At 40.1% G+C, this 13,058-nt stretch overlaps 1 protein-coding gene across 15 annotated transcripts in view; it reads right to left on the bottom strand.

The window, feature by feature from the left end:
• The window catches only part of MAGI1 (membrane associated guanylate kinase, WW and PDZ domain containing 1), a 649,715-nt gene that overhangs the window by 201,669 nt on the left and 434,988 nt on the right, over positions 1–13,058 (bottom strand). The window lies entirely within an intron of this gene.

The following is a 13,058-nucleotide window of genomic DNA, read 5'->3' as shown; positions in this document are numbered from 1 at the left end:
GTTGCAGGCAGATTCCACTCAACTGCTGTTTGTACCCTGTCTTCAAGTCATATTCCAGGAATTTATATTCTCTGAAATTAAGTTCAGATTTCTAAATTGTAACAAAGCAGAGTCTCACTAAGAAGAAGGTGATGTGTGTATGTCTCTGAAGGAGTGAGCACAACCTGCATCTATCATGAAACGCTATCTTCTACCATGAGGAGAGGTTATTTTAAATCATTCAATCATAGCACCTTGTTGCTTTCATTGGATTCCTCATCACGTACATTGATACAGTTTAGTAGCTCTTTACCTAGGAAATTGATCTGTGCCCAGGAATTAAAAAAAAAATTATCCCTTAAATTTTAAATTGGCTTTTGAAGTTTAAAGAAAGTCAAACATAGAACCAAATAAACTATATTTTTGGATAGCGTAAGGTGTTATGTCGATGGAAACACACGAACGTGGTTTGCCACTAACAGCTAGGGTGTCAGAGCTGTCTCCTTCCATCTTTAGGTGCTTTTTCTGTATTTGGTACTATTTATACTGACATGTATTCTACTTCCATCTTCCACTGGGTATTGAATTTGATATTAGTCCTAAAAAGTTTGAATTAAAGTGCATTATTTTAAATAAACATTGCATCAACCCCTAAAGCAATCAGATTAATTTCCTGCTTAAAATATTTGAAGGGTAGCTGTGGAAGAGGAGGAGGAGGCTTATTTTAAAGTCTAAAAGCCAGTTTTTCATTTTTTTAAGATTCATGTTTTTAATGTTACAGGGGGATCCAGGAAAGTGTAATTAATTAGGACAATGCCTCAGTAGTACGGAAAGTACACAGAGGTAAATTAAAAATCCATTTGGTTATTTTGATGATGACCTTTAAATATTTTATATTCTTTTCTGCCTTTCTAAATGATCTCCATAAAGTAGAAAGTAGTTATAAAGCACCAAGTAAGAAATTATTTTAAATGGATTTTTAAAAATATTTTATTCACAGAGCAGGGGAAAAGAATTACCCTCCCCCGCCAACTGTTTCTAGTTTGAAATAACTATTGTACATATTTCCACTTGGTGCATAAGTCATTAAAGAAGAATATTTAAGTATTAGAAAGACTCTTCAGGTATTAGCCTGAAGATAAATTTTAGGGAAACAAATACAATTGGATATTCATCATTGCTCAGACTCTGGTGTGTTGTGTGTATTTTTTTTTTTTTTTTGCTGATTTTATTAGCTAAATTTAGTCACAAATAATTTGTGTATTTGTGTTCTGCTTCATCAACCTGCAAGGTATAAAAGAATCAGGATTTTTTTGGCTATGAAGAAACACATGACATACTCACTGTATATTAAATATATCTGTACTTAGTGTTTCCTCCTAGGACAGAAAAGTGTATATTTTGTATTCTGCTTTCTGTTTATTTGCCATGCAGATTTGAACAGAACAGACTCTTTAGTTATACGAATTATAAAAAATGGAAAGCTTAAGAATATTCATGAGTTGAATTAGTTGAGGTTTCTGGGTAACAACATATTATACATATATTTTTAACTTAATTCAGATATCTTAGTCACAAAATAAGTCTTAGATTACTTATTTTGAGAATCCATTATTAAAAATTGTAGAATTGATCTTTTTTAGAGGGTGGAAGGTGGGTAGGATGAGGTGAATGGATAAACTTATAAAAACTTCATTAGCTTATTCCTGTGGAGAATACCAAGAAAACTTGTATTTGCCCATTGCTAAACAAGACCTATACCATTTTATATTTATTGTTCCAAGTGTCTTTTTGTAAGAGTAGAATAAATAATAAGTAATTTAAAAAAAGAAAAATAAAAGACACTTACTCCTTGGAAGAAAAGTTATGACCAACCTAGACAGCATATTGAAAAGCAGAGACATTACTTTGCCAGCAAAGGTCCATCTAGTCAAGGCTATGGTTTTTCCAGTGGTCATGTATGGATGCAAGAGTTGGACTGTGAAGAAAGCTGAGTGCCAAAGAATTGATGCTTCTGAACTGTGGAGTTGGAGAAGACTCTTGAGAGTCCCTTGGACTGCAAGGAGATCCAACCAGTCCATTCTAAAGGAGATCAGCCCTGGGATTTCTTTAGAAGGAATGATGCTAAAGCTGAAAATCCAGTACCTTGGCCACCTCATGCTAAGAGCTGACTCATTGGAAAAGACTCTGATGCTGGGAGGGATTGGGGGCAGGAGGAGAAGGGGACGACAGAGGATGTGATGGCTGGATGGCATCACTGACTCGATGCACATGAGTTTGAGTGAAGTCCTGGAGTTGGTGATGGACAGGGAGGCCTGGCGTGCTACAATTCATGGGGTCGCAAAGAGTCGGACACGACTGAGAGACTGAACTGAACTGACTGAGGCTGAACAGGTCTCTAGTAAATTTCTCTTAGTCACTCAATGTTTCCTTCAAAGGAATCTTTGGACATAAATCCTGTCAACACCAACACAGAAACCTTAAAAAGCACGGCCCTAAGGGAACATATTTACCAAGGGAAGGACCCAACTAGAGAGGCAAGTGACCTGGAAGACTGCTATAGAGCCAAGACAGTACTTTAAGACTGACTGTTCATAAATTCTTCACATCTCTGAGTAAATCACAGGCACTGTTCATATTGGGAGAGAAGCAGGAATTGTTTCCACAGCTCATTCCCTGTCTTCTCCAGTTTATAAACCAAGCTTTGTGGCAAAAAGTAAAATAAGAATTGCCTGGGAAACATGTATCTGGGGACTTGTTTTGTTGTTCCCGTGAGCTTAGAGAGGCCTTGCCATACACATCCAAGGGATCCAGGCGAGGTGCTGTATGGTCTGTCATCAGGCCTTGCTGCTGCTGCTAAGTCGCTTCAGTCGTGTCCGACTCTGTGCCACCCCATAGACGGCAGCCCACCAGCCTCCCCCGTCCCTGGGATTCTCCAGGCAAGAACACTGGAGTGGGTTGCCATTTCCTTCTCCAATGCATGAAAGTGAAAAGTGAAGTGAAGTCACTCAGTCGTGTCCAACCCTCAGCGACCCCATGGACTGCAGCCTTCCAGGCTCCTCCGTCCATGGGATTTTCCAGGCAAGAGTACTGGAGTGGGGTGTCATCAGGCCTTAACCATAAGCAAATCAAGGCACAGAAAGGAGACATCTGTGTGAAACTCCGGGTCAGGCAGCCACTGCACGTGGGCAGGAAGCTTTCACTTGACTAGCCCTCAGGCTGTGCTCAGGCTGGCCGCTGTGGCAAAAGATTTCATTTCTCTAGCAGTGTGCCAGGTAATAGGGACTGAGTGCAACTTGGGTCTGCAATCTATTCATTCATCCTGCACTTGCTAGTGCCTGCTGTTGGGCTAAGCTCCATGCAAGGTGCTGTGTTGGTTCCCAAAGAACTGCTGCCAAGTTTGCTTTAGGACTTTAACCACATTAAGTATTAAATATAAGTGTAGAGTGTCCTGAAAAGTCTCTGATAATGCTCCATAAATTTCACTTACAGAACAAATCAAGCCTTTAAGTAGATGGAGGCCTGACCCATTAGTGTGATTTCCGGGGTTACTTTATCCTCTCCACCTTCAAGGTTTCTGTGACTGATAGCAATGAGTGCATAAAAACGTCCATGTGTGATTTTATTATCCGTGGAGGGCAGCTGAGGCAAATGGCAGCCCATGTGCTAAATCCAGACACCTGAAATTTTTTTTTTGTCACACTGTGCTTCCAACTCCTTTGGTAAATTAGTTGCTGAGCAATCCAAGTACTGATCAATGGATGAATGGGTAAATAAAAGGTGGCCTATACATACAAAGGAATATTATTCAGCCTTAAAAAGGAAGTTCTGGCACATGCTACATAGATGGAACCTTGCAGACATTATGCTAAGTGAAACAAGCCCATCACAGAAAAACAAGCATTGTGTATGACTCCACTTATTTGAGAGGACTTCCCTGGAGGTCCAGTGCTTAAGACTACATGCTTTCAGTGCAGGGGGGTTCAAGTTTGTTCCTTGGTCAGGGAACTAAGATACTATATTCTGTGTGGTACAGCCACCCACCCACACACACACACACACACACACACACACATGTATATGAGGTCCCTAAAGTAGTCAAACTCATAGAGATGGAAAGTAGAAGGATGGTCGTCAAGAGTTGGGGTCGGGGCAATAGGGAGTTGTTTAATGGGTACAGTTTCAGTTTTACAAGGAAAAGAAAGTTCTGGAGACTGGCTGCACAACAGTGTGCATGTAGTGCAACTGAATTATACACTTAAAACTGTGTGAGATGCTAGGTTTTGTATGTATTTTAGCACAATTTAAAATACTGCCAATAGATAGTACTGATGAACCTATCTACAGAGCAGCAATGAAGATGCAGGCATAGAGAACAGACTTTTGGACCCAGATCGGGGGGAGAGATGATGGAATGATTTAAGAGGGTAGCACTGAAACATACACATTACCGTATGTAAAGTAGATAGCCAGTGGGAATTTGCTGTATGACTCAGGGAACCCAAAGCCAGTGGTCTGTGACAACCTGGAGGTGGGATGGGGAGGCAGGTGTGAGGGAGGTTTAAGAGGGGGGGACATACGTCCCCCATACATACCCATGGCTGATTCATGCTGATATATAGCAGAAACCATCACAATATTGTAAAGTAATTATCATCCAAGTAAAAGTTTAAAAATAAGTTTAAAAACTGGGAGAAGCCATAGGGAAAAAAAAATCCACATTTCTAGCTTGCCTTAAAAAAATGGAAGATGTGACTGCATGGGGCCTGCATTGTGCCTGGCATGGAGGCTGGAGCAGAGAAGAATATACCCTTTATGTGCCCTAGCTTCTCACATTCCCTACCCTCCCTGTCGTCAACCTGCACAGCCCATTTCATTTAGTTATGGCAAGAGTGCCCAACATGAGGCATGCTGAGTGCTTTGCGTGTATGATTGATGGTGCTTAGTTTCGGATCTAGCCACAGCACGCTTAAGATACCCATACATTATATTCATAATATTCTGGGTGTATCCAGAGAATCTTATCCAGTCCAGTATAAAACCTAAAATTAAATGGATGAAAGTAAGAAAGCATGTGTAAGAGATACAACAAAGATCAATAAACTAGGATCTGCTAAAGGCAAAAAGCCCTGAGCTTCCATAGCTCAATGACATTCAGTCTCTCTGCAGGGATGAATGCAGCCCTTCACTCTCCCACTACTGGAAGGACCAGCCTCTGAGCAGAGATTGTCAGTCTCGCCCTGTTGCGAGCCGAAAATCAGAGTCAACTCACAGCGATGTCCTCTCTGGTCGCTGGTAACACAAAGATCCTTCTCCAAAGTCACTAATGGCCCACTGCAGACACCCATGTAGACCGAATGCCCTGTGATAGGCCACCCCACCTGAAGGAACATCAGTGTGATGTGTATTCACAGGAAGATTTCGTTCGGGAAGATTCGTTTTACGTTAGGCAACATTTTGTTGTGTGTGCTCAGTCACTCAGTCATATTCAACTCTTTTGCAACCCCATGGACTGTAGCCCACCAGGCTCCTCTATTCATGGGATGCTCCAGGTAAGAATACTAGAGTGGGTTGCCATTTCCTTCTCCAGGGGATCTTCTTGACCCAGGGATCAAACGTGTGTCTCTTGCACTGCAGGTAGATTCTTTATTACTGTGTATTATATAACAATAGTAATCCTTGACTTTTTACTTCTGGGAAGTTTCCATATTATTTTATGTTTAATCATGGGAAATGAATGTAAAGTGGTTTGCATATCTCAGACCCTACACATCTGACAGAGGGTAATGCCTACCACCACCGTAACTACCCCTCTTTACCAGGAAACTCTTAGAAAATGCATGGATGTGATTTTGGTTGTCACACATTAAGGGATGGGCGCTGTGCAGAGGCAGAGATGTGAAATGGGCTCTGATACCTGAGACAATGTCACACAAAGGAACTGTGCCACCCACAGGGCCAATTAAGCCATTAAAATAAAGAAGATGAAATGTTGATTTATGTTAACTTCTTAGCATCGATAGGCCTTTCACCATGTGATTCAAATACAGAATAAGTACACCAATGTGAGAATCCAAGACCGAGTCCCAAGGTCTGTCTGCGGATATGAACACCATGCACTCCTCGCAAGCCTATGCAGGCTTCCACAATCTCAGTTTCTGCATCTGCAAAAAGAGTCCTGTGACCCCTGTTCACCTTCAACTTTTCTGGAGGTTTAGCTAAAACATGAATGCCAAACAGGTTCTGCAACTATAAAACAAAGGACACAATTAAACGGGGACTGTAAAAAAATTTTTTTAATTTTAAAATGTGATACATGTCAAAGGATGAACTCTGAAGACATGTTCAGTGAAATAAGCCAGATACAAATATTATATAATTTCATTTATATGAGATATCTTGAATAATTAAATTTTAAAAAAGAAGAAGAAAAAATATGGTTACCATCTGCTGGGGAAAGGAAGAGATAGGAAATCATACTTTAGTGATCACGCAGTTTCAGTTTGACAGGATGAAAAAGATCTGGGGATGGATGATGGTAGTGGTTGTGTAAGAGTGTACAAATACTTCACAAAAATGAACTGCACACTATAAAATAGTCAAAATGATAAATTTTGTTGTGTATATTTAGCTATAATTTTAAATATTAAAAAACCATATTCATTTATAAAAATGAATATCTGTGCACTGTAGAATCAAAAATGAGGATACAAAAATATAACTCCTCGCACAACTCAGAAATAACCATGCTCATTATTTTGGTATAAATCCACCTTAGGACTTTTTCTTTTAATGATCTAAGATAAATAATTTTCAAGAGAACCTTAACTGCTCATTGTTGAGACTTTCACTATTTTTACTGAAATACTCAGTCGGGATGAGGTAATTGAGGAATTTGCAGCATGAGAAGGAAGGTGAGAGGCAACATTATCCCTCAACACATAAGTAAGCTTCTTTCATTTCTACAAAATTTTAAAGGAATATATGCTTAATCTGATCACATTAAAATATAACAATGGAAGAAAAAAATTATAAGTTGACTAGAAATTTAATACTGTACTAAAAAAGAATACCAAACATCAGGAAAAGTTGACTATCTGTAAAGCCTATGATCATCAGATCAAAGGCACTGAAATATTTACAAACGAAATTTGTAAACCACTTCAAAATTCTTGCCTTGAGAACCCCATGAACAATACGCAAAGGTAAAAAGATAGGACACTGAAAGAGGAACTCCCCAGGTCGGTAGGTGCCCAATATGCTACTGCAGATCAGTGGCGAAATAACTCCAGAAAAAATGAAGGGATGGAGCCAAATCAGAAACGACACCCAGCTGGGGATGTGACTGGTGATGGAAGTAAAGTCCGATGCTGTAAAGAGCAATATTGCATAGGAACTTGGAATGTTAGGTCCATGAATCAAGGCAAATTGGAAGTGGTCAAACAGGAGATGGCGAGAGTGAACATCGACATTTTAGGAATCAGTGAACTAAAATGGACTGGAACGGGTGAATTTAACTCAGAAGACCATTATGTCTACTACAGTGGGCAAGAATCCCTTAGAAGAAATGGAGTAGCCATGATAGTCAACAAAAGAGCCTGAAATGCAGTACTTGGATGCAACCTTAACAACGACAGAATGATCTCTGGTCATTTTCAAGGCAAACCATTCAATATCACAGTTATCCAGGTCTATGCCCCGACCAGTAATGCTGAAGAACCTGAAAGTGAACGGTTCTATGAACACCCACAAGAACCTCTAGAACTAACATCTAAAAAAACGTCCTTTTCATTATAGGGGACTGGAATGCACAAGGAGGAAGGGAAGAAATACCTGGAGTAACAGGCAAATTTGGCCCTGGAGGACAGAATGAAGCAAGGCAAAGGCTAAAAGAGTTTTGCCAAGAAAACACACTGGTCATAGCAAACACCCTTTTCCAACAACACAAGAGGAGACACTACACATGGACATCACCAGATGATCTACACTGTAATCAGACTGATCATATTCTTTGCAGCCAAAGATGGAGAAGCTCTATATAGTTAGCAAAAACAAGACCGGGAGCTGACTGTGGCTCAGATCATGAACTCATTATTGCCAAATTCAGACTTAAATTGAAGAAAGTGGGGAAAACCACTAGACCATTCAGGTATGACCTAAATCAAACCCCTTAGACTTATCCAGCAGAATTGACAAGTAGATTCAAGGCATTAGACCTGATAGAGAGAGTGCCTGAAGAACTAGGGTTGGAGGTTTGTGACATTGTACAGGAGGCAGTGATCAAGACCATCCCCATGAAAAAGAAATGCAAAAAGGCAAAATGGTTGTCTGACGAGGTCTTACAAATAGCTGAGAAAAGAAGAGAAGTGAAAGGCAACGGAAAAAAGGACAGATATACCCATTTGAATGCAGAGTTCCAAAGAATACCAAGGAGAGACAAGAAAGCTTTCCTCAGTGATCAATGCAAAGAAATACAGGAAACAATAGAATGGGAAAGACTAGAGATCTCTTCAAGAAAATTACAGATAGAAAGGGAACATTTCTAAGATGGGCACAATAAAGGACAGAAATGGTATGGGCCTAACAGAAGCAGAAGATTTTAATTCCTTTAAAATTTTGTAGAAATGAAAGAAGCTTACTTATGTGTTGAGGGAAAATGTTGCCTCTCACCTTCCTTCTCATGCTGCAAATTCCTCAATTACCTCATCCCAACTGAGTATTTCAGTAAAAAAAAGAAAAACAGATAGAAAGGGAACATTTCTAAAGACGGGCATAATAAAGGACAGAAATGGTATGGGCCTAACAGAAGCAGAAGATAAGAAGAGGAGGCAAGAATACACAGAAGAACTAAAAAACAAGATCTTCACGAGCCAGATAATCACGATGGTGTGATCACTCACCTAGAGCCAGACATCCTGGAATGTGAAGTTAAGTGGGCCTTAGGAAGCATCACTATGAACAAAGTTAATGGAAGTGATGGAATTTCAGCTGAGCTATTTCAAATCCTAAAAGATGATGCTGTGAAAGTGCTGCACTCAATATACCAGCAAATTTGGAAAACTCAGCAGTGGCCACAGGACTGGAAAAGGTCAGATTTCATTCCAATCCCAAAGAAAGGCAATGCCAAGGAATGCTCAAACTACTGCATAATTGCACTCATCTCACATGCTAGTAAAGTAATGCTCAATATTCTCCAAGCCAGGCTTCAACAGTACATGAACTGTGAAATTCCAGATATTCAAGCTGGATTTAGAAAAGGCAGAAAAACCAGAGATCAAACTGCCAATAACTGCTGGATCATCGAAAAAGCAAGAAAGGTCCAGAAAAATATCTACTTCTGCTTTACTGACTATGTCAAAGCCTTTGTGTGGATCACAACAAACTGGAAAATTCTTAAAGAGATAGGAATGGCAGACGAACTGACCTGCCTCCTGAGAAATCTGTATGCAGGTCAGGAAGCAACAGTTAGAACTGGACATGGAACAACAGACTGGTTCCAAATAGGGAAACGAGTATGTCAAAGGCTGTAAATTGTCACCCTGCTTATTTAACTTATATGCAGAGTACATCATGAGAAATGCTGCGCTGGATGAGGCACAAGCTGGAATCAAGATTGCTGGGAGAAATATCAGTAACCTCAGATTTGCAGATGACACCACATTTATGGCAGAAAGCAAAGAACTAAAGAGCCTCTTGATGAAAACGAAAGAGGAGAGTGAAAGAGTTGGCTTAAAACTCAACATTCAGAAAGCTAAGATCATGGCATCTGGTCTCATCACTTCACGGCAAATAGATGGGGAAACAGTGGAAGCAGTGTCAGACTTTATATTTTTGGGCTCCAAAATCACTGGAGATGGTGACTGCAGCCATGAAATTAAAAGACGCTTGTTCCTTGGAAGAAAAGTTATGACCAACCTAGACAGCATATTAAAAAGCAGAGACATTACTTTGCCAACAAAGGTCAATCTAGTCAAAGCTATGGTTTTTCCAGTAGTCATGTATGGATGTGAGATTTGGACGAATTGATGCTTTTGAACTGTGGTGTTGGAGAAGACTCTTGAGAGTCCCTTGGACTACAAGGAGATCCAACCAGTCCATCCTAAAGGTGTTCATTGGAAGGACTGATGCTGAAGCTGCAACCCCAATACTTTGGCTACCTGATGCGAAGAACTGACTCATTGGAAAAGACCCTGATGCTGGGAAAGATTGAGGGCAGGAGGAGAAGGGGACAACAGAGGATGAGACAGTTGGATGGCATCACTGACTCAATGGATATGATTCTGAGTAAACTCTGGAAGTTGGTGATGGACAGGGAGGCCTGGCGTGCTGCAGTCCATGGGGGTCGCAAAGAGTCCGACATTATTGAGCAACTGAACTGAACTGAACAAATGAAATTATTCAATGTCCAAGATTTGCTGCAAATTAATCCAGTGTCAGAGAATATAGATGTATAGATAAGACAAAATTTGCCAAGAGTTGATAACTATAAAAACACAGTGTTGGGTATACCTAGATTTATTACAAGAGTCTGTCTTCTTTATGGGGGAAAACCAAATTAAAAACTGAATACAAATAAGCAATGAAAACAGATAAAGTGACTTTTTTCCCCCCAGTGCATTGTTCTAACTTTAGCTGTCAAGTGCTTTTGGGTCTTTTTTAAATTTAATGATTCAAAAGAGATATATATATATATATATATATATATATATATATAGGAAACCAAAGCAAACTGTCAATTACAGTATAACATATTCAGTTTTGCCACTGTATCTTAGAAAATGGCCTTAAGTGTTTTTTAAAATCAGGTAAATTTACTATTTTAATATTTTTACCTTGAAGAGGGCAGACAGAAAGGTCATCTCTTTTTCCAGAAACCTATAAACCAGTTTCCTCTTTATTGTTTTTCATTAAAATTTTAAACATGAAATTTGTCCCAGCAAATGAAAAACCAAAATACACCTGCCCACATTAGGTATTAATTGCTTGGAAAATTCCATTATAAAAACTGCAGCGGTTGAAACTAAGGTGCACTGCCCCAATCACTCAACTATATGTGAATTATATTGTATAACTTTTCTATTGAGCAATACAAATATACAAAAGAAACTATTTCTCAAATTTTGTACCATGGAAAATGCAGAAGAAAACAAGTGCTCTTTAAATGATTTTAAACATCATGAACACATGTAATAAAAGCCTATCACTAAAAGGAAGTTGTATAGTGTTATTCTTAAAAAGTGTCCGGATGATCTTCAAATGAATCCTTAGATGAAATTTTCAGAAGACTTTCTTAAACAGACTTTTGTATTTCATAAATTTGTGAAATGTATCCAAGCATTTCCCTGGTGGTACAGTGGGAATCTGCTTCCCAATGCAGGGGACGCAGGTCCCGTTCCCTGGTCTAGGAAGTTTCTACATGCCTCAGAGCAACCAAGCCCATGCGCCACAACTACTGAACCTGTGCTCTAGAGCGCGGGAGCCACAGCCACCAAAGCCCAGGCAGACTACAGCCTGTCCTCTACATCAAGAGAAGCCCACACAGTGCAACTGGGGAAGGCCCATGCACAGCACTGAAGACCCAGCACAGCCACAGATGAACCAATAATTTGTAAAGGCTGCTTTAAAAAAACACGCACCCTTCAAAAGTACATAGTGATTTAACCATGGGATTAGCAAGAGAAGACCAAAACCAATCTGCTTCTTTCAATAATTCTTAGGGTTCATTATTACAGAGTATAGGTCAAAGAATATAGCAAAGTGCATCGGGACTTCAAAAGCCATTTGGTAAGGAAGCAACAGTTAGAATTGCACATGGAACAACAGCCTGGTTCCAAATAGGAAAAGGAGTACGTCAAGGCTGTATATTTCCACCCTGCTTATTTAACTTACATGCAGAGTACATCACATGAGAAACGCTGGACTGGAAGAAGCACGAGCTGGAATCAAGATTGCCAGGAGAAGTATCAATAACCTCAGATATGCAGATGACACCACCCTTATGGCAGAAAGTGAAGAGGAACTAAAAAACCTCTTGATGAAAGTGAAAGAGGAGAGTGAAAAAGTTGGCTTAAAGCTCAACATTCAGAAAACAAAGATCATGGCATCTGGTCCCATCACTTCATGGCAAATAGATGGGGAAACAGTGGAAACAGTGTCAGACTTTAATTTTTTGGGCACCAAAATCACTGCAGATGGTGACTGCAGCCATGAAATTAAAAGATGCTTACTCCTTGGAAGGAAAGTTATGACCAACCTAGATAGCATATTCAAAAGCAGAGATATTACTTTGCCAACATAGGTCCGTCTAGTCAAGGCTATGGTTTTTCCTGTGGTCATGTATGGATGTGAGAGTTGAACTGTGAAGAAAGCTGAGCGCCGAAGAATTGATGCTTTTGAACTGTGGTGTTGGAGAAGACTCTTGAGAGTCCCTTGGACTGCAAGGAGATCCAACCAGTCCATCCTAAAGGAGATCAGTCCTGGGTGTTCATTGGAAGGACTCATGCTAAAGCTGCAACTCCAATACTTTGGCCACCTCATGCGAAGAGTTGACTCATTGGAAAAGACCCTGAAGCTGGGAGGGATTGGGGGCAGGAGAAGGGGACGACAGAGGATGAGATGGCTGGATGGCATCACCGACTCGATGGACGTGAGTTTGAGTGAACTCCGGGAGTTGGTGATGGACAGGGAGGCCTGGCGTGCTACAATTCATGGGGTTGCAAAGAGTCAGACAAGACTGAGTGACTGAACTGAACTGAACTGAACTGAGGGTTTGCCTGTGACATCCTTGACAAGGGAGGAGCCAAAAGTACCTGGACAAAGAGTACTGATTGATGGCTCAATTTTGAGGGATGTAAACAAATTCAATACTTGACTCTGTCCCATTCACTGATGTGTGCTTATCTATGATGAAAACACAAATGGCATGTTGATCAAAAATAGCTCCAAGATAATGTTGATAATCTGCTGCATTTTAAAAGGTTTAAAATCACTTGATCAGCCAGACAAGTATATTTATATATTTGTATACTTTATTAAATGTCCCCTCCCACCCCCCAGGTAGTGTATTATGCTCATATATA

This window comes from Capra hircus, chromosome 22 (assembly GCF_001704415.2).
Source record: "Capra hircus breed San Clemente chromosome 22, ASM170441v1, whole genome shotgun sequence".
Lineage (NCBI taxonomy): Eukaryota > Metazoa > Chordata > Mammalia > Artiodactyla > Bovidae > Capra > Capra hircus.
Note: the sequence above shows the minus strand (reverse complement) of the source record. Positions and strands in the feature narration are given on the sequence as shown.